This window comes from Emys orbicularis, chromosome 9 (genome assembly GCF_028017835.1).
Source record: "Emys orbicularis isolate rEmyOrb1 chromosome 9, rEmyOrb1.hap1, whole genome shotgun sequence".
Taxonomy (NCBI): Eukaryota; Metazoa; Chordata; order Testudines; family Emydidae; genus Emys; species Emys orbicularis.
Genome location: NC_088691.1, coordinates 64,194,346 through 64,214,961, shown reverse-complemented (window position 1 = coordinate 64,214,961; position 20,616 = coordinate 64,194,346).

Sequence of the window (20,616 nt, the reverse complement as noted above, 5' to 3'; positions counted from 1 at the left end):
AGGATCTGGAAAAATTAGCAAAAAGAACAGGAGTACTTGTGGCACCTACAGCCCACTTCATCAGATGCATAGAATGGAACATATAGTAAGCAAAATATACCTTCTTGTCAACTGTCTAAAATGGGCCATCCTGATTATCACTACAAAAGTTTTTTTTCTCCTGCTGATAATAGCGCATCTTAATTAATTAGCCTCTTACAGTTGGTATGGCTACTTCCACCTTTTCATGTTCTCTGGTTGTATATATATTTTTTACTATATGTTCCATTCTATGCATCTGATGAAGTGGGCTGTAGCCCATGAAAGCTTATGCACAAATAAATTTGTTAGTCTCTAAGATGCCACAGTACTTATGTTCTTTTTGCAGATACAGACTAACACAGCTGCTACTCTGAAACCTGGAAAAATTAGCAGGAAGAAGTTGCAGGATCTAAGTCCTAGTCATTAGAGTCTCCTGTTTAGCAATAGAATGGGGGTACAGCACACATAGTGACAGTGTAAGTGTCCTTATGGCATTCCACCAATGTGTAACAACCCTTATTAGGAAGAAAAGTAGTTGTCTCCATGGGTTGGATTTTCAGAAATGCTGGCCTGACTGATTCCCATTGATCTCAATGGGAGTTTTGCCACTGGCTTTAATGAGCACAAAGTTAGTGCTGACGTATTGAAATTCCCATCCCATGTCCATTCAGTCCTTGATTTCTCTGCTGAGACCACCAGCAAAGACCATTTATGATACCAAGCCAAGATTTTCAAAAATAGAAGCCTAAAGGTAGGCTGGTATTTAGGCAACTTCCTGAGTTTCAAAAGTGTCCACTTGCTGGTGCTCAACACTGAAAATCAGGTGGTTACTTAATCATGGATTTAGGAACCTAACTTTAGGCTCTTAAAAGAAATTTTGAATTCCGTCCCCCCATCCCCATGTGATTCAACCACCTGTAGCCTAAACAATGACTCTCTCTCTGCCCCACCTCCCCTCTGGTGATTATACATGATACATTTTGGAGCAGGAATAGTGTTATTAAGCCATATTTACATTTTACAGTAGCCCCAACATAAATATGGATCATATTGTTTTCTTATAAAGAGGCCTTAAGGTTCTTTTTTATCCATGAGAAGGACAGAACTAAATGAAGCAACTTTCTTTCACTCACTATGAACTGGGCCCTATATCAGTAACATGGTCCTCCAGGAGCTGTAATATCCTTGGTCCTTTGGCATCTCCCTTCTATTCTGCAGTTGAGATGAGAGTCTAGTAGCTATCTTGGAGTGAGAAAGGCTGTTTTGTTTACTTTAGCCAAATCAGTAGCCTTGTTTTCAGAACACAATGTCACTGATGGGAATAACAGTTCCTTTTGGTGAGAACTGAACCAGTTCGCAATGTAACGGTTGTGATAAATGTCGCCTCTGTGGTTTGACTGAACCAAAACAACTCTGCGTTTCCAAGCAATTAAAATGCAAGTGCTGAAGATTACACTGTAAAAAATTGAATGTAGATAAGTGAATTGCAGCTGGGGCAGGTCAGATTCACAACATGAAAACTGAACTACAGTCCCATGTGAATCTAAATAGGGATGCACCAGTGACTGATAACAAAGAAAAAAAGGGACACTAGCTTCAACTTTGGAATTTAGATCCCACTGACGAGGCATGGGCTCGCCTTCTTGTCTTTTCCAGAAAGCTTAACTGTTCAGATATAGTTTTATCTTACTATTTTTGAAGGCAAATGAGAGCAAAGTATAGTTGAGAACAATTCTATAACCAATACTACAGAGTGTTGGAAACTTGGCATTTGTATTGGTAGCGCTTATGCAGGGTTTTTTTTGTAATAGAATAAAATTACCTACTCCAATTTCAATTCATTTGTAAAAAAATTAAGTAATGAAGTAGCTTGCTAGATATTGTGTGTCTTTTACATTCCTCATTGAATTGCTGTAATTTTTGTAATCTTATCAAATGGCCTACAAGACACTGTAACACTGTCACACAATCAATATATAGACCTCTATCTGATCATTCTCTTCCTGTGCCCTGCAAAGTAGTTAGTATGATGATTCACTGGGATCCCTCCATGTAAGTGGTGCAATAGTATCTTGACACTGATGACTAGATTCTCAGTTGATGTAAATCCATTATATGCTCTAGTGACTTATACTGGCTGCGACTCTGCCTACGAATCCAAAGTAAAGGTCATAGCCGTTGACAGATGTAGGAAAATGAGGACGAGAAAGAGGAAAGTGAGAAGGAATTTGGGAAGGGTAATTTATGAATTTATTACATCTGAAGACTAATTGATTAAAGAATGTGATCTGGGTAGCAGTGAGAAGGGAATTTAATATGTACAATAATTACTTTTGGAAGACTGTGGAAGAAGGTCCAGTCATACTGATTATAGTTAGCTGAGCTTTGTGAAGAGATGGGAGTTCCATAGAGAGTGTGCTGTTGAGGATTTGAAAGACGGCATGAGCAGGGAGGCAAAGCCTACTTCCTAAATAGTCTACCACAGAAGGACAAATTCCATTGAGTAGAACACAGTGAGCTTTAAAAAAATATTAATAATAATAATAAAAAAAAAACACATGACAAAATAAAATGAGATCGTTTAGAGCATCATTGTTTTGCTCAATTAAGAAAATCTGAATAGTGATTGATTTAATGGATGTTTTGTTACTTACCCTGAGCTAATGGCAATAAATCCACTTTATTATTTGTACTGTATTTTCTGTATTGTAGCTCATTAGTATCGTATGTACATTTAGTAACACCTTATTTGTATTTTAAGAAGCTCACTTAGCCTTTGAGGGTTATCCAGAGAATCTAAATGAAAATGTATTTATTGCAACAGTAATAACTCATTTGTTATCAGGGTTAAAATAATTAGGAAATGGATGTATTGATTTCAGATCAAAACTACAGTTCTGTAAGAATTGCTGGTTTTGGATTACATGTGTTATTCAGACTTACCCATCAGTTTGAGGTCATATCATGGTTTCACACCCTGCTAGTTTCATTTTAAGAGAAGGATTTGTTGGAAACCAGTGTGTCAAAAGTAAAATGGGAGTTTCACTAAGCTTTGTGCACTGTGTGTTTGTTACAAAGTTATCACAAGTTTCAGCAAAATATATATAATATCAGAAACGAGGCTTGAACATTATCCAGAGAAAGCACTACGTTTTACTTTCACTTTCTGTGAGAGGTTCTTGGACTTAAAAATATCTTTGCGTGAGATTTGTCTGGATTAATTTCAGTGTTCACGACCAAAGACAGATAACCACTCTGTACTTCAGTTTACCTATCTGTTAAGTGCATAGAATACTTACCATCTCCCAAGAGTGGTGTGAATCTTATTTAAATAATATTAAGTAGGAATAGTTATGAAATTTTTATTATCTGTTTTGTTGGATACCAATTCATTAAAATGGTTTGTGGGAAAGGGTTGCTTTTGACAAACTTCCCTTCTGAAAACTTTTTTGGGGAAAAAAGTTGTCAAATTGTTGAAACATACTGTTTGTTTCAAAATTTTAAGTTAATTTGTAGTTTAAAAAAAGCTGAATTTTTTTTAAAAGTTAAAGCCAAAATTAAACATTTTGAAGTCATCAAAACAAAATGATTCATAAAGCAAAATGTTTTTGAAATCTCAAAATTCTCAGAGAATAGGAAAACAGTTTTCTATCCAGATCTATTGATAAGGTGTTTTTAGATCCACAGATGAAACGTGCTATATTGTCCTGATCCTGTTTCCACTCTAGATGCTGGCAAAATTCCCATTGAATTCAATAGTGGAGGAGACCAGTCACTGGCCTATAAGTGTAAGCATTTGGAGCATCCAGACTGTGTGTTTGCAATACCCACATTCAGACTGCCAAAGCAAAACAGGATACCAGTATGCTAAATTCAGCTTCAGAGTACCCGCTCCAATGCAGTCTTTAAAAACAAAATTAAAAAACCAGAAAGTAGTCTTTGTGAAAAGTGTTTTCCTATGAACATTGTTCCTGGACATTATCAACTCCATCGCAGAGGCCCTTCATACTAGGATACCCACAGCATAATTTGTTTTACCCTCTGTTTAAAAAATACAAAACTTGAACCCCATTCAAGTTAAGACAGTCATCAGTTATAAGTAAACTCATCATGAAAACTATTCGACTAATTCAAAATGAAGTAGAGCAATTAATTGCATCTTGCTTCCACAAATTGACTATCCAACAATAATGAACTTTATCTCATTAATTCTGATGTTTTACCCTTCTTGTTATACCTTTCTACTGAGGAAATAATGTCCTAAGACCAAAAACAAACTGATAAAAAGTAGAAGGAAACTACCTCTGTTGCGGTAATGGTTCTCATCAGCAAACTTTACCTAAAAGGATGTGCAGTCTCACCTAGTTTTCAAATATTTTCAGTTCTTTTAAGGCTTTTTTATAATTTGTGAATCAAGAAGAATCTCAGTAAAGAATGTAGAGGACAACCAAAGAAGAAAATCAAGATTAATGCTAGAATGCAAGACTGTTTCCAAAACCACATCTGTAAAAAGTCCTCAGTTGACACAGGTGTAATAGTCGTAAATTTATAATGCCGATACCAGGGAAACCAAGGGCAAAACTCTCAGTGACTTCAAGGTGATTTCAGAGGGGCTATGCCAATTTACACTAGGTGAGGTTGTAGTCCCATCTTTGAAAATGTGTGGATATGCTTATTATTACTAAACTATAACTATTATTATACTTATATTGCAGTAGCACCTAGAGCCTTAAATGCCAGGAAATATGCTGAAATAATATACACTTATATTGCATTTTTCTTCTGTAGAGCTCTTTACAAATCTAACACTGGTCTTAACACTGCACTACTGTTGCTGCCAAAAATCTTTCATACAAGTAGGTGGGAGTTTTGAATGCATCAGGATCAGGAATGCAGAAACAGATCCATTCACTTATGAAGTACTAACCTAAATTTCAAAAGTGACTAGTGATTTTGGATGCCTAACTTGAAATACCTTAAGAAGGCCTGATTTTCAGCAAGTGGCAAGTGCTAAGCAACCAGCACCATATTATGGACATCTGTCCATCAGAAATTGCACAAAGGTTACAGACTTATTTCACATAGGCCATCACATATTAATCACTTAGTGTTTTGGGCATCATTTGAACCACTGACTCAGGAGGTAATATGCTTCACTGTATGTTGCTTTACTAATCCCTTGATCTCTCCAGGCCTCAGGAAAATAATCCCAACAGTGGATTTTTTTTTAATCTTAAAGTGCTTAACAAACATTAATTTCAAAGCTCAGTGTGGAAACAAACCTGAATTTTATTCTCAAGGTAAGATTTTGGTCACTTGACTGGTTTGCTTCTATTCAGAAAGATTAATGAAATTCTATATTGGGGTTTGTCCAAGGTCACTTATCCACCAGTTCTAAGACTTTTTCTAGCATCTCTGTTCCCCTGTTGTTAGCTGATTTGTTTTACAAGTTGGTTAAATTTCTTCCTAAGGACATTCTTCAGTTGGTGAAATAAGTCACAGGGGTCTGAGGTTCACTGACTAGAACTGAGAAATCTTGGCTCTAGATATTTAGGGACAGGTTTCTGAAAGAGCTTGGGGTCCAGTTTTCAAAAATGCTCAATGCCCAGTGGTGCACCCATTTGCTGAGTCCTATTGAAAATCTGGCCCTTGATAGGCAGAGAATACCCTGAAGAAACAGCTTGATAAAAAGATATTTAGGAACTCAGAGCAACTGTTAAACAGGTAGAAGAAATCCCCTCACATAAATATAAGAAATACATAAAAATCATTTACAATCTTCAGCCTGTCTTCCCCAGTTTTTGTATGAGGCCTAAGTTAACAATGTACTCTTAAGACAGTATACCATTATTCTTATTTTAGTGCATTTCATGTCTATAATATTAATATAAACAAAGGTGCTGACAGGAGCTGCAGTTTAAACTGGTTTAAATTTGAATTTGACTTATGATTTTCCTCAGGGAAAAAGACTAAACAGTTTAAGTTGATTAAAGTTCTTAAAGCTGCAGTTAAATAATGAAAGCCATTTGTGTGTGTGGTTTTTTTTCCACAGGAAAATTGAGTGGCTGGATATTAGTGACTGACAGTTTCATGTGCTGAATTTTTTTCTCTTGAAACAAAGAGTTAAAACCATTTCTGTTTTTTCACAAACTTTTTCTGGGTAGTTTCAATTTTCTAATTGTTACAGGGCCCTGATTCAGCATGCACCAAAAATGCCTTGTTAAGCATGCACCTAACTTTAAGCACATGAGTTGGTCCCTAGGGTTGCCAGGTGTCTGGTTTGAAAGTCTGTTAGAAAAGGGGAGCTGACAGTGTCTGGTCAGATCTACTGACTGGAGACCCAAAGTCTGGCTACTGCGGGCTGGAGAGCCGGGGAGGTGCTGGGTTATCACTCATGCCAGCCCCTACTCAGCCAGGACCGCCTCCTACCTGCATGGAGTGGCTGCAGCTCCCAGCCCCAGCTGCGCAGGTGAGTCCATCCCAACCCAGGCGGCAGCAGTGGGATGGGGGGGGGGGAGAGGGGAGGAAGAGTGGAAAAGCAGAGAGCGACTGGAAGGGGGGGGGGGAAGAGGAGCGAACGGGGGATGGGGCCTTGGGGGAAGAGGTGGGGCATGACCTCAGGTGAAGGTCCAGGGCAGAGATGGGGGCTGGGTAAGGGGCGGGGCCTGGGGAAGGGGCAGGGCCTTGGGGGGAAATGGTGGGGCAGGGGAAGTTCTGGCATTCCTGCTGGAGTGTCCGGTTTTTAAATATTACAAAGTTGGCAAGCCTAGTAGTCCCACAGAAATCACATGAAATCAATAGAACTATTCATATGCTTAAAATTAGGTGTATGCTTAAGTACCTTTCTGAAGTAGGACAACTTTAGTACCACATGCTGTTATCCTGAAAAATGAGTTTGGGGGGTGCTGCTATACTAACTTGCCTATTGCCCCCTTAATCTGTTCTTCCTGAGGTAAAAGTTCCCAGGGTTTCTAAGGAAACACTCAAAAGACACAGATATAACCTTCCAATAAAGTAATTGAGACAGGCAGTAATCTTTCCAAAACAAAGTATCTTTTTATTAAAGTATCTAATAATCCCATATACAGTGTATCCTAAAAATCCTAAATAAAGCACAAAATCCCTGAGACATAAATCCCTTATTGCAAGTTAAAGAGCACTTGAACCATAATAGAATATAGTTCAAATGATACTAGGTGAAGCAATTTGTTGCAAGTGGCCAATTTGCAACAAATTGCCCACAGCAGATCTTAAATTGCTTTAAAGTTTACATAGATAAAATACAGTTAAAACACACACATCTCAATCACACACATATTAAATATTATAAAAACTATCCTAAACTAATACTAAACCTATAATTAAAAGAATATTAAGCTTACTCTATAAACCCGTTGCTGCTTTCTTTTAAAAATCAAAGCACTGCTGGTGCCGTTCCGCTCCTGGTCAGCCAGTTTGTTCCACTCCAGCTTTCTTCTCTCTCTCTTTGCAGCAGTTTGTCTTTGGCTTTTCTTGCTGGCGCTTCGGCTCCTCCTGCACGGGTCTTGCCTCTTCAGACGCAGCCTCCGAACTTCCAAAAATGTTACAGGCAGCCGGCCTTTTATGCTACATTGTATATCGGCCTTTATATAGTTTCCTATTCTTGGCTACATCTACCTCACTCGCACATGCTCAGTCTTGACCATTACCTCCGAATTCTGATTGTCAGGTTTGACCTTTAAAACAAGTTGTGACTGGTATGACTGGGTTCTGACCAGTAAGAGGCTTAACTGAATGACCTCTCTGTCACCCCTCCCTTTCTTGCACATGCTCATTGTCGTTCCTTACTTCAAGTTTGGACTCTGCGACCCCTACACCATAGGCACCAACTTCCTCCAGGCCCGGTGGGTGCTCCACCCCGGGTCCCATCTCCACCCACCCCTTCTCCCAAGTCCCTACCCCGCCTCTACCTGCTCCCGCCCCACCTCTTCCCCGTCTCTTCCGGTCTAGTTCCACCCCCTCCCCTGAATATGCCCTGTCCCTGCTCCTCCCAGTGCCTCCTGCCTGCCAGGAATCATCTGATTGCAGTGGGAGGGAGGCGCTGGGGGGAGGGGCAGGAGTTAATCTGCAGGGCTGCCAGCAGGCAGGAGGCACTGGGGTGGAGGAAGGAATTTGGCTGCCGGTGGGTGCTAAGCCCCCACTAATTTTTTCTGTGGGTACTCCAGCCCTGGAGTCGGCGCCTATGCCCTATGCACACTTGGCTTTTTGCCAAGGTGCCATCTTGGAAATTCTGGGCTTTCTGCCAGGGCACTCTTTAATTATTATTTTTTTAAAGAAATCCTAAATTCTTACTGAGCATGCTCAGGGTCCACAGCATCCATCTCAGAGTGGAGTGATTTTTGCTTATTCAGAATGGAGATCAGAAATACAAAGTAAAGACTGGAGAATTTTCTCTGATAATAATGCCTAAGTACCTTGCTGTGTAGATTACTTAAATTAATCCCTGCATGGGGTAATTCTTTGTTTTTAATTATTACTGTAAGCAGTTGATATTTTGAGGGGTTCTTTTAGTGGGTGGCCAGAGATTTCAAAAACCCCTCTGCACATTTTATTCTGGATCATAAACCCCCAGAATGCTTTAAGGGACTTACCAGTCAACATAGGGTATGTGTACACTGCAATATAAGCCCAGAGTTTGAACTAAGGTTCAAACCTAACCCCTTTCTATCTATACACAAATTGCAGGGTCCCAGGACGTAGTGGGTATGAAGCTTGAGTCAAGCTGGGACCCAGGGTTCAAGCCCTGTTGTTTTTCAGTGTAGACACAGCGCCATTCAACTTGTGCTCTGGGAGTCCACCAAAAGTATCCCACAATCTCATGGGCCAACTTTCTTTGTCCTCTGTTAATGCATGATTTAATAGATGTTTTAGTAAATGGGTAATCAAATGTTATAGACTCCAGCAGATCAATAGATTGCTTATAACCAGTGTATATGACCATCTATAATACCATCTGCTCATAACCATTTATAACAGAGGCTACTCATGCCTGTAATATCCTTACACCATCTGTTCATACTTTTTAACCTTTTATAGACCATTTATACATGGAACCTTAAATTATGGCTGAAATTTGGTTATTTTAAACTATATGTTTTTAATTGGATAATGGCACTTAAAAGGTCAGTTTTTGTAGAATTATCTACTTTCTCATTCCTATTGGTCATATTTGGAGAGTTTCAGTACTTCCTTTTTAATTAAGCCACATGCTAAGTGAACAATTTAAACAAATTGTTGGATGAAATCCTGATCCTCTTAAAATTATGGCAAAACTCCCATTGACTCTGGGAGGCCAGGATTTTACCACTCCGAATTTAAGAGTTGTCTCATGGAACATATGGTTACATATTCGGGGGATGTGATTACTAGTAGGATTAAGTAAATAAAAACATTTTCTTTTCAAATAAATAAACTAGAGGTATGAATATTATTAATCCCTTCTGGCCAGTTGCCTAGCCATGATCAGTTGGTAATTTATTGTAGGCAACACAGTAGAAGTAGATCCTGAGGAGAGATTTAAAGAAGAACAGAGTACTGGCCTTAAAGATTAATTTGAATGGAATGGGTGAGGGATGATGCAATAGAATTGATTGCTAACTGTAAAATGTGTGGTACACTTCTAGGATAACCCTGTGTAATAGACTATAGAGCAAGGATCGGCAACCTTTGGCACGCAGCTCACCAGGGTAAGCACCCTGGCAGGCCGGGCCGGTTTGTTTACCTGCTGCCTCCACAGGTTCGGCCGATTGCAGCTCCCACTGGCTGTGGTTCGCCGCTCCAGGCCAATGGGGGCTGCAGGAAGGGCGGCCAGCACATCCCTCGGCCCGCGCTGCTTCCCTCAGCCCCCATTGGCCTGGAGCGGCGAACCGCGGCCAGTGGGAGCCACGATCAGCCGAACCTGCGGACGCAGCAGGTAAACAAACTGGCCTGGCCCGGCCCACCAGGGTGCTTACCCTGGGGAGCTGCGTGTGACGGGTTGGATCACAGAAACCCCCTTGGGAGCTGCCACCCGATGTGCAAAGACTACCCCTGCTTCTGTTTTCCCTGCCAGCTCAGGATTCCAGCACCCTGTCTTGCTGAGCCAGACACTCCTGTCCGGCTCCAACACAGGCCCAGGGTTTGAATCACTTGTCCCAAAGCTGCAAGTTTACCTGAAACCAGCTCACAGGAGTGTGCTTGTCTCTAGCACTTAGATGCCCAACTCCCAATGGGGTCTAAACCCAGATAAATTCGTTTTACCCTGCATAAAGCTTATGCAGGGCAAACTCATAAATTGTTCGCCCTCTATAACACTGATAGAGAGATATGCACAGTTGTTTGCTCCCCCAGGTATTAATACATACTCTGAGTAAATTACTAAATAAAAAGTGATTTTATTAAATACAGACAGTAGGATTTAAGTGGTTCCAAGTAGTAACAGACAGAACAAAGTAAGTCACAAGCAAAATAAAATAAAATGCGCAAATCTATGCCTAATCAAACTGAATACAGATAATCTCACCCTCAGAGATGCTTCAGTAAGTTTTTCTCAGACTGGACACCTTCCAGGCCTGGGCACAATTCTTTCCCCTGGTGCAGCTCTTGTTCCAGCTTAGGTGTTAGCTAGGGGATTCTCCATGATGGCTCCTCTCCCTCTCTGTTCTCTTCCACCCCTTTATATATCTTTTGCATAAGGCGGGAACCCTTTGTCCCTCTGGGTTTCCACCCCCTCCCCTCACTGGAAAAGCACCAGGTTAAAGATGGATTCCAGTTCAGGTGACATGATCACATGTCACTGCAAGACTTCATTACTCACTTGCCAGCACACACATATACAGGGAGACTCACAGGTAAACAGCCATCTGCAGACAATGGGAGTCATCAAGATTCCAAACCATCATTAATGGCCCACACTTTACATAATTACAATAGGCCCTCAGAGTTACATTTTATATTTCTAGTTTTAGATACAAGAGTGGTACATTTCTACAAATAGGATGATCACACTCAGTAGCTTATGAGCTTTGTAATGATACCTTACAAGAGACCTTTTGCACAAAGCATATCCCATTTGCATTATAGTCACTTATTATCAATTTTTTTATAAAACTATCCCAGTTACATTATATTCACTTATTATCATGTTTTTATAAAACCATGTAGACTGCACAACGTCACACCCTCCTCCTGAACTTACTGCCAGAGACTTGGACACTGACTATGGCGGAGGCAGTATACCTAAAATTCGTTTTTGGGCTCCCCTATGGGGCAGACACTCCTGTGTCCCCCAAAAGGGAAAGAGACCCTGATCCAGCTGTAGGCTCACAGCTGCCAGCTATGAGGGACCTTTCGCTGGCCAGCAAAATCCCCCCCCTTTCACTCAGGTTGGGTTTGCTTCCAGCTAGAGTCCTTGGGGTTTGTTCCCACCGCAGCAGTTACCAGGACCCCAACTTCCAGCTCCAGGATACATGTCTCTGTGCACCTCTTCCACTCCATTACAGCCAGGTCATGCTTCTGGGTCTTAATTGCTTTGTCTCTTAAGTCCAGGTTGGTGGGCAGCCTTTTCTTTTTCCAGGTCAGCCTTTTCCCAGGCAAATTGTATATCAATTTCCATTTGTCTTCCCTTGAGACCATCACTCGATGAGCTGGGATACCACAGAGAACACCCTCCTGCCAGAACAGGCACCCCTCCCCTCCTGTCTTGCTAGGTTAGACACTCCAGTCAGCTTCAGCACAGACAGAGGTTGGGCCACACCCATCTGCAGTTCACTGAAACCTAGATGCACTCAGCTCAGGGGCTTCTTAGTTAACAGAGACATTCCCAGAGCCCATTGTTCAGTCTTTCTGGGCAATTTGCAACTTGTGTAGTTTTAGCTTCTTTTGATCTTCATTCTTACTTATTTTGCTTCCTTTTCTGTCCCTACTTCCCTTTCCTGAAATAAGCAAACAGAAAATAACAAACCAGTAACCACTTTGTCTGTTCTCCAGCCACCACACTTAAAACTCACTTAAAATCACTACCAGTATCTCAAAGCAATCAGCTGTGCACAGATCCTGCTCGACTACGCCACTGTGACGGGTTGGATCACAGAAACCCCCTTGGGAGCTGCCACCTAATGTGCAAAGACTACCCCTGCTTCTGTTTTCCCTGCCAGCTCAGGACTCCAGCACCCTGTCTTGCTGAGCCAGACACTCCAGTCTGCTCTAACAAAGACTCAGGGTCTGAATCACTTGTCCTAAAGCTGCAAGTTTACCCAAAAACAGCTCACAGGACTGTGCTTGTCTTTAGCACTCAGATGCCCAACTCCCAAAGGGGTCTAAACCCAGATAAATCCGTTTTACCCTGCTTAAAGCTTATGCAGGGCAAACTCATAAATTGTTCGCCCTCTATAACACTGATAGAGAGATATGCACAGTTGTTTGCTCCCCCAGGTATTAATACATACTCTGAGTAAATTACTAAATAAAAAGTGATTTTATTTAATACAGACAGTAGGATTTAAGTGGTTCCAAGTAGTAACAGACAGAACAAAGTAAGTCACAAGCAAAATAAAATAAAATGCGCAAATCTATGCCTAATCAAACTGAATACAGATAATCTCACCCTCAGAGATGCTTCAGAAAGTTTTTCTCAGACTGGACACCTTCCAGGCCTGGGCACAATTCTTTCCCCTGGTGCAGCTCTTGTTCCAGCTTAGGTGTTAGCTAGGGGATTCTCCATGATGGCTCCTCTCCCTCTCTGTTCTCTTCCACCCCTTTATATATCTTTTGCATAAGGCGGGAACCCTTTGTCCCTCTGGGTTTCCACCCCCTCCCCTCACTGGAAAAGCACCAGGTTAAAGATGGATTCCAGTTCAGGTGACATGATCACATGTCACTGCAAGACTTCATTACTCACTTGCCAGCACACACATATACAGGGAGACTCACAGGTAAACAGCCATCTGCAGACAATGGGAGTCATCAAGATTCCAAACCATCATTAATGGCCCACACTTTACATAATTACAATAGGCCCTCAGAGTTACATTTTATATTTCTAGTTTTAGATACAAGAGTGGTACATTTCTACAAATAGGATGATCACACTCAGTAGCTTATGAGCTTTGTAATGATACCTTACAAGAGACCTTTTGCACAAAGCATATCCCATTTGCATTATAGTCACTTATTATCAATTTTTTTATAAAACTATCCCAGTTACATTATATTCACTTATTATCATGTTTTTATAAAACCATGTAGACTGCACAACGTCACACCCTCCTCCTGAACTTACTGCCAGAGACTTGGACACTGACTATGGCGGAGGCAGTATACCTAAAATTCGTTTTTGGGCTCCCCTATGGGGCAGACACTCCTGTGTCCCCCAAAAGGGAAAGAGACCCTGATCCAGCTGTAGGCTCACAGCTGCCAGCTATGAGGGACCTTTCGCTGGCCAGCAAAATCCCCCCCCTTTCACTCAGGTTGGGTTTGCTTCCAGCTAGAGTCCTTGGGGTTTGTTCCCACCGCAGCAGTTACCAGGACCCCAACTTCCAGCTCCAGGATACATGTCTCTGTGCACCTCTTCCACTCCATTACAGCCAGGTCATGCTTCTGGGTCTTAATTGCTTTGTCTCTTAAGTCCAGGTTGGTGGGCAGCCTTTTCTTTTTCCAGGTCAGCCTTTTCCCAGGCAAATTGTATATCAATTTCCATTTGTCTTCCCTTGAGACCATCACTCGATGAGCTGGGATACCACAGAGAACACCCTCCTGCCAGAACAGGCACCCCTCCCCTCCTGTCTTGCTAGGTTAGACACTCCAGTCAGCTTCAGCACAGACAGAGGTTGGGCCACACCCATCTGCAGTTCACTGAAACCTAGATGCACTCAGCTCAGGGGCTTCTTAGTTAACAGAGACATTCCCAGAGCCCATTGTTCAGTCTTTCTGGGCAATTTGCAACTTGTGTAGTTTTAGCTTCTTTTGATCTTCATTCTTACTTATTTTGCTTCCTTTTCTGTCCCTACTTCCCTTTCCTGAAATAAGCAAACAGAAAATAACAAACCAGTAACCACTTTGTCTGTTCTCCAGCCACCACACTTAAAACTCACTTAAAATCACTACCAGTATCTCAAAGCAATCAGCTGTGCACAGATCCTGCTCGACTACGCCACTGTGACGGGTTGGATCACAGAAACCCCCTTGGGAGCTGCCACCTAATGTGCAAAGACTACCCCTGCTTCTGTTTTCCCTGCCAGCTCAGGACTCCAGCACCCTGTCTTGCTGAGCCAGACACTCCAGTCTGCTCTAACAAAGACTCAGGGTCTGAATCACTTGTCCTAAAGCTGCAAGTTTACCCAAAAACAGCTCACAGGACTGTGCTTGTCTTTAGCACTCAGATGCCCAACTCCCAAAGGGGTCTAAACCCAGATAAATCCGTTTTACCCTGCTTAAAGCTTATGCAGGGCAAACTCATAAATTGTTCGCCCTCTATAACACTGATAGAGAGATATGCACAGTTGTTTGCTCCCCCAGGTATTAATACATACTCTGAGTAAATTACTAAATAAAAAGTGATTTTATTTAATACAGACAGTAGGATTTAAGTGGTTCCAAGTAGTAACAGACAGAACAAAGTAAGTCACAAGCAAAATAAAATAAAATGCGCAAATCTATGCCTAATCAAACTGAATACAGATAATCTCACCCTCAGAGATGCTTCAGAAAGTTTTTCTCAGACTGGACACCTTCCAGGCCTGGGCACAATTCTTTCCCCTGGTGCAGCTCTTGTTCCAGCTTAGGTGTTAGCTAGGGGATTCTCCATGATGGCTCCTCTCCCTCTCTGTTCTCTTCCACCCCTTTATATATCTTTTGCATAAGGCGGGAACCCTTTGTCCCTCTGGGTTTCCACCCCCTCCCCTCACTGGAAAAGCACCAGGTTAAAGATGGATTCCAGTTCAGGTGACATGATCACATGTCACTGCAAGACTTCATTACTCACTTGCCAGCACACACATATACAGGGAGACTCACAGGTAAACAGCCATCTGCAGACAATGGGAGTCATCAAGATTCCAAACCATCATTAATGGCCCACACTTTACATAATTACAATAGGCCCTCAGAGTTACATTTTATATTTCTAGTTTTAGATACAAGAGTGGTACATTTCTACAAATAGGATGATCACACTCAGTAGCTTATGAGCTTTGTAATGATACCTTACAAGAGACCTTTTGCACAAAGCATATCCCATTTGCATTATAGTCACTTATTATCAAATTTTTTATAAAACTATCCCAGTTACATTATATTCACTTATTATCATGTTTTTATAAAACCATGTAGACTGCACAACGTCACACTGCATGCCAAAGGTTGCTGATCCATGCTATAGAGGATATTCAATGTCATAGAAAACTGAACCTGAACCTTTGCATAAGCCTGCCTAAGTAGGAATAATTACATTGGAGTTATCATCTAATGATAATGAATAGGAAAATGTAACAAAGGCCCAATCCAACTCTGATTAAAGTCAATGAAAAGTCTCTCACTGATCTCATAGGGGTTTTATTAGCTCCCAGTGGACCAAATTGGGTTCTTTCATTATAGCGTCACCAACACTACACCAATGACCAAATTATACCCTAGCATATGCAAGCATAGTTCCCACTAGCTCAGATTGGAGTGGTGCAGAAGAAGTCAAAGGGGAGCGGAAGGGGTGGGAACTGGCCCCAATTATTTTATCTCAGTACTGAAAATAATTTATTCATATTAGAGAGCTGACAGTATTCATTTCAAGTTAGCACCAAGGGTAGCTAGCAATCACTGCACTTGAATATCAGCAAAGAAATGTCCCTTGCCTGGTGTCCTTTGATGACTATGTTCTGAGAACTAAATTGTAATTTTATTATTTTTTCTAGGCAGCTATCATTTGAGTTTTGAACAATTTCTCATTGTACAAAGTATTGGAATTACTAAATTATCCACAATAGACAACAGATTTGTCTAACCCCAGTGTAATCTCTTCATATTGTGTCTAAACTTTTTTTGAAAGAATTGTATGCAAAGCCGATAGCAAATGGATTTTTACAATTGTGAATGCTGTTGGGTTACCATTTACATCAGTTTCTATGTAATTATCTTGTAACATAATCAATTTCATAATAATGGACAATACAACATCTCTGCTTTCAACAGCTTTGTCCCTTCCTTATGGAATTATAGCCATAAAGATTTAAATCTAATTTATTCATTAGCCACATTTTTCTCTACAAATCAAATCATGGGCTAGTTTTTTCCTACATCAGAAATATTTTTTTCAACTCTTGCTCATGTGCAATTAGATTAAAAACTTTGCTTTGCAAACTAAATAATAAAGAACTAATTGGAACTTGGTTGGGTTTTCAAGAGATTTTGTAAGTACTTTCAAGAGTGACATATAATTTAGATATATTTAGGATTGCTGTGGGGTGTTTATTTCCTTAGTAGTCTTTGAACATAAGCAGATTTCAATGACATTTCTGCCAAAACTTTTCCTACCTTCTCAGTTATATATAGGCTTGGAAGGATTAGATTTTTATTGGTAAATGTCAATAAACTGTACACACACAAATTGATGGGAAAATATTTCCATGGATAATAATCAAAATTTACAGATAGGCACAGAAAGAAAAATGCTGTTTCAGAATTTATTAGAGTTTGATTTAAGAATATTTACTTTGTATATTTTGACATGTGATGTTGGCAATTTGTGTTTTAATGGTTATAAAACTTTAACTTTTTGAACTCAACATCCACTCTCATTAAATAACTCCACTCCCCAATAATTTCCTACAATTATGAAAAATCCTTCCAAGCCTATTTAAGTGGTATGACTGCATCATGTGACAGTCAAACAGAGTTTATGCTGCACCTAGCCCATGTCATTTCTCATCGAAATGAAAATCTAAGAAATCTCCAATATCAACTATATTCAGTGATTCATTTTCTTCCTGTACTTGCAAATTATAAAGACTTGACGATTCAAAAGCTCTATGATCTGTGATATGCTTTTAGGAATTATTTAATGCATCTAGGTCCACTGCACTATTTCATAGAGCAGGAACCCAAAAATGAAGGCTGCATATCATTGCAGGGTTGTTTCTTAAGGTTATGTGAAAAAAATCAGAAAAAATAGATTAAGCCTCTATTCACTAGCCATTATTAATCTCTTATCTTTTTGCTGCAAGTTTGTTGACATGTTTTACCCTGCTGGCAATAGAAATCATGCAGTCCATCCACATTAGCTCTGAAAAATTACATTTCAATAATAAGTCAACTGAACTTAAAAAAAAATCCTTTGTATTTTTTCCACTGTGTTGGAAGGACTTGGAGACAGCAACATCCAGTGGTTAGAGCAGTTGGCATCTTTGTTGTATTCCTAACTCTCCCTGACTCACTCTGGCATTTTTGGCCAGTAACATACCCTCTCTGTGCCTCTGTTTCCTCACCTGAAGTTAACAGTAATAATCCTAAACCTCATTTGTAAAGCAGTTTGAGATACTTGAAGATATAAGTGCAAAAAATTGGATTATAATGACTATACACATATCAATGTTTAAAATGAAGTGAAGTGAAATTCCCCTGAAGTTAGAGCTGTGCGGAAAATGAGAGATTTTTAGATCTTGCAAGTCAAGTTTTGTTCTATTACTGGCCAAATAGCAGTGCATTTTTAGGCAATATTTAGGTGGACATTAGCTGGGGGACTCAACAGACTGTAAATTCTCTCCAGATCAACACGATCTGCATATCAGCAACGGCAATTAACAATAGACTGTTTCCTGGTTTTTCACCATGCTGAATAAAGAGAAATGACAAGCTGCATCATTCTCGAGCTTTGGGGACATATTTTTTTGTCAGCTATCCTTCCAGTCTTTTGACATCTTTGAGCATAAAATAATACCATAGAAGCTCCCATACTTGCTAGGTCTGCCATAGGAAATATCCTTGGGATTAACTGGCTCAGAACACTTGAAAATGTATCCCTCTTCTGTCGTTGGCCTGCAAGATTCCAAGGAAATCTTTGGATAGCTCCACTATTAGATTTATTTAAAAAATCAGAAAGGTCAGTGCATGGGAAAGAAGATCAGTAGAAGTAGTTAAGACAAATGCATGTTCATTCCAATACGAATTTTCATCCTGATAAAAAGTTCTCTCGAACCAATGCTTGGACTTTTATTTTACAATTCTTTCAGGAAACTAAATAACTGACAGATTCCTCCAAGGATCCTCTGAAAAGCCATGTTATTTCACTGAAGTAAATGGTAGTTACGTGGGCTGCATCATTCGAGAGAATAATTTTTTAGTGGGCAACTTCTCCAGAGCCCTGCCACCTATTTGATTGATGGGCAAGCACTCAAAATAACTGCAGTGCCAGACATGGGTGGGGCAACTGTAGAACCAAAGGCAAGTGATAAGAAGCCAGGTGATCACTGGAGCAGTGTCCCATTGAGGAAATGTTGTCGCTCTTATTTACATGTGGCACGAGACATAATATAAAGTGTACTACTAAGGTGCCCATGTCTGTTGGAGAATAGAGATGCTCAAACATTTATATAAAATAAAGGCTTATTGTCATTAATGGGATTTATTTTATTTGTTTAGATTCTACAGAAGACAGAGTGAAAAATTTGGCAAAATAACTAGTGTATTTAGGAGAAAATATATTCATCTACCTACAAATGACCATCTGTGTGTCAGCTATCAAAGCTGTGAAAGCTTTGCTTGGAGACACATCAAATATAACATTACTATTAACTTCCTTTTAACTCAGACATAACTGCCTCATGAAGCTGAATGTAAAACTCAAATTGCCTGACCTTTTAAAAAATATTTGTTCTTAACATGTACAATGAAAAAGTGCACAGTGAATCCAAAATCTCCTACTATTGAATATTTGGGGAATTTCCTGGTTCTGTGCAAAGTAAATAGAGAGGCAATAGATACAGATTTAAAAAAAGAGAGAGAAAGAAATTAACAGTGGCCTTTGACAATAGATTTTTTTAAAATCCCATATTTGGTTTAATTCTGTCCTTCCCACCCTTTTGCTTTGTATAACAGACGCTCAGCTAACTAGATCCAAAACAAAAGGCAATAAAGATAAACAGCTGGACACTTAACAATTAGCTATAAAACTAGTTACGAATACTTTTTTCCCCTGAGCGCTAAACTATTTTTATTACGAAAGGGAATCATTTAAGTGGCTCTCTTTCATGCATATATTTTAAAAAGCACATACACCAATGTCATATTTCAGTGTCTTTGAGTAGTGTGTTGGCCTTACAACACCTTTCCTTACAAGCAAAGGCTGTGACAATAGAATGGTTCCTATATAAAATCTGGCCTATCCCAATCCATTCTGGGCTTTCTTTTCTATTTTTATTGCTATTGTCAAAAATCGGCTTCATTCTTGCAGTGATCAAACGAAAGATAGGGGCTATAGACTGTACTGATATTTTAAGTTACTTAGAGAGAAATTGTTGCCTTGGATTCTCTGCTGCATGCACTAATGCATGAAAACTGCTCATGAGGGTATTATGGACATCCTTGCTTAGGGCCTGCACAAACTCCCATTGCAATCAATGGAAAGACTCCCTATGACTTCAGTGGGAGTTACATCAGATTCATAAATTGTAAACTCATGGAGGCAGGATGTGTCTGTGTGTATTTTATCTCTGGTACAGCACTGAATGCAGTATTGGCACATTGCAAATAATGTTAGTAATTATATCAGAATCTACCCCAATTTAGAAGATGCTCAGTGCTTTCTGTCTAAACTAAGCCCTACAGTAAAGTGTTTTAAATATGGAATAAATATTTCAAAAGTGTCTAGGTGACTTGGAAGTTTAAGTCCCATGTGGGTGCTTAGGAGCCTACATCCCATTGGCTGTCAATGGAAATGGGAGTAGCAGAGATCCTCTCATCCTGGAGAATCAGGGGTGTCAATAGGGTGTCCCCTACTGTTGATTCAGCAGCCAGAATGTATCTGCTTTGGTGAATGGATAGGGCCCAGTGTATTCTTCTCTTTCTGTCTCACACACAGTCCTCTGCTAGGATGATATTAATGAGGTCACCCCTAGAACAATCCTGCTGAGATGAATAGGATAGTTAATCCCTCTCAGCTCTATTATTTCAGACTGTCTGCAGACTATGGTGGACATTACTTCATTGGTTGCCCCTGGATCATGTTTTCAAAGTTTTCGTCTCAACTATGAGGCTTGGAAGCTTACTCTTTTATTTAAATGAAAGTTGAGATTTTGATTTAATCACAGGACTCCAGGAGGTGGGCCCTCAGTCACAGGCCAGTAGGGCCTATGCCTATATCCAGCCCTGAATGTTACACAGGTACACAGCTAAGACCATAAAGTTATACTAACTGCAAAAATATTAAAAGCACTATATTTCACAGCTTTGAGAGCATGAGCTACTATGAGGAAATGAAGGAGGAAGTTATGAAAGCAATTTAATGAAGATAGTGCTAAATTACTAATATGGTAATCTGAAAGAGAAATAATTCATCAGCACTTTCAGGCAGAACAGCTTCTGAAAATTACAAGC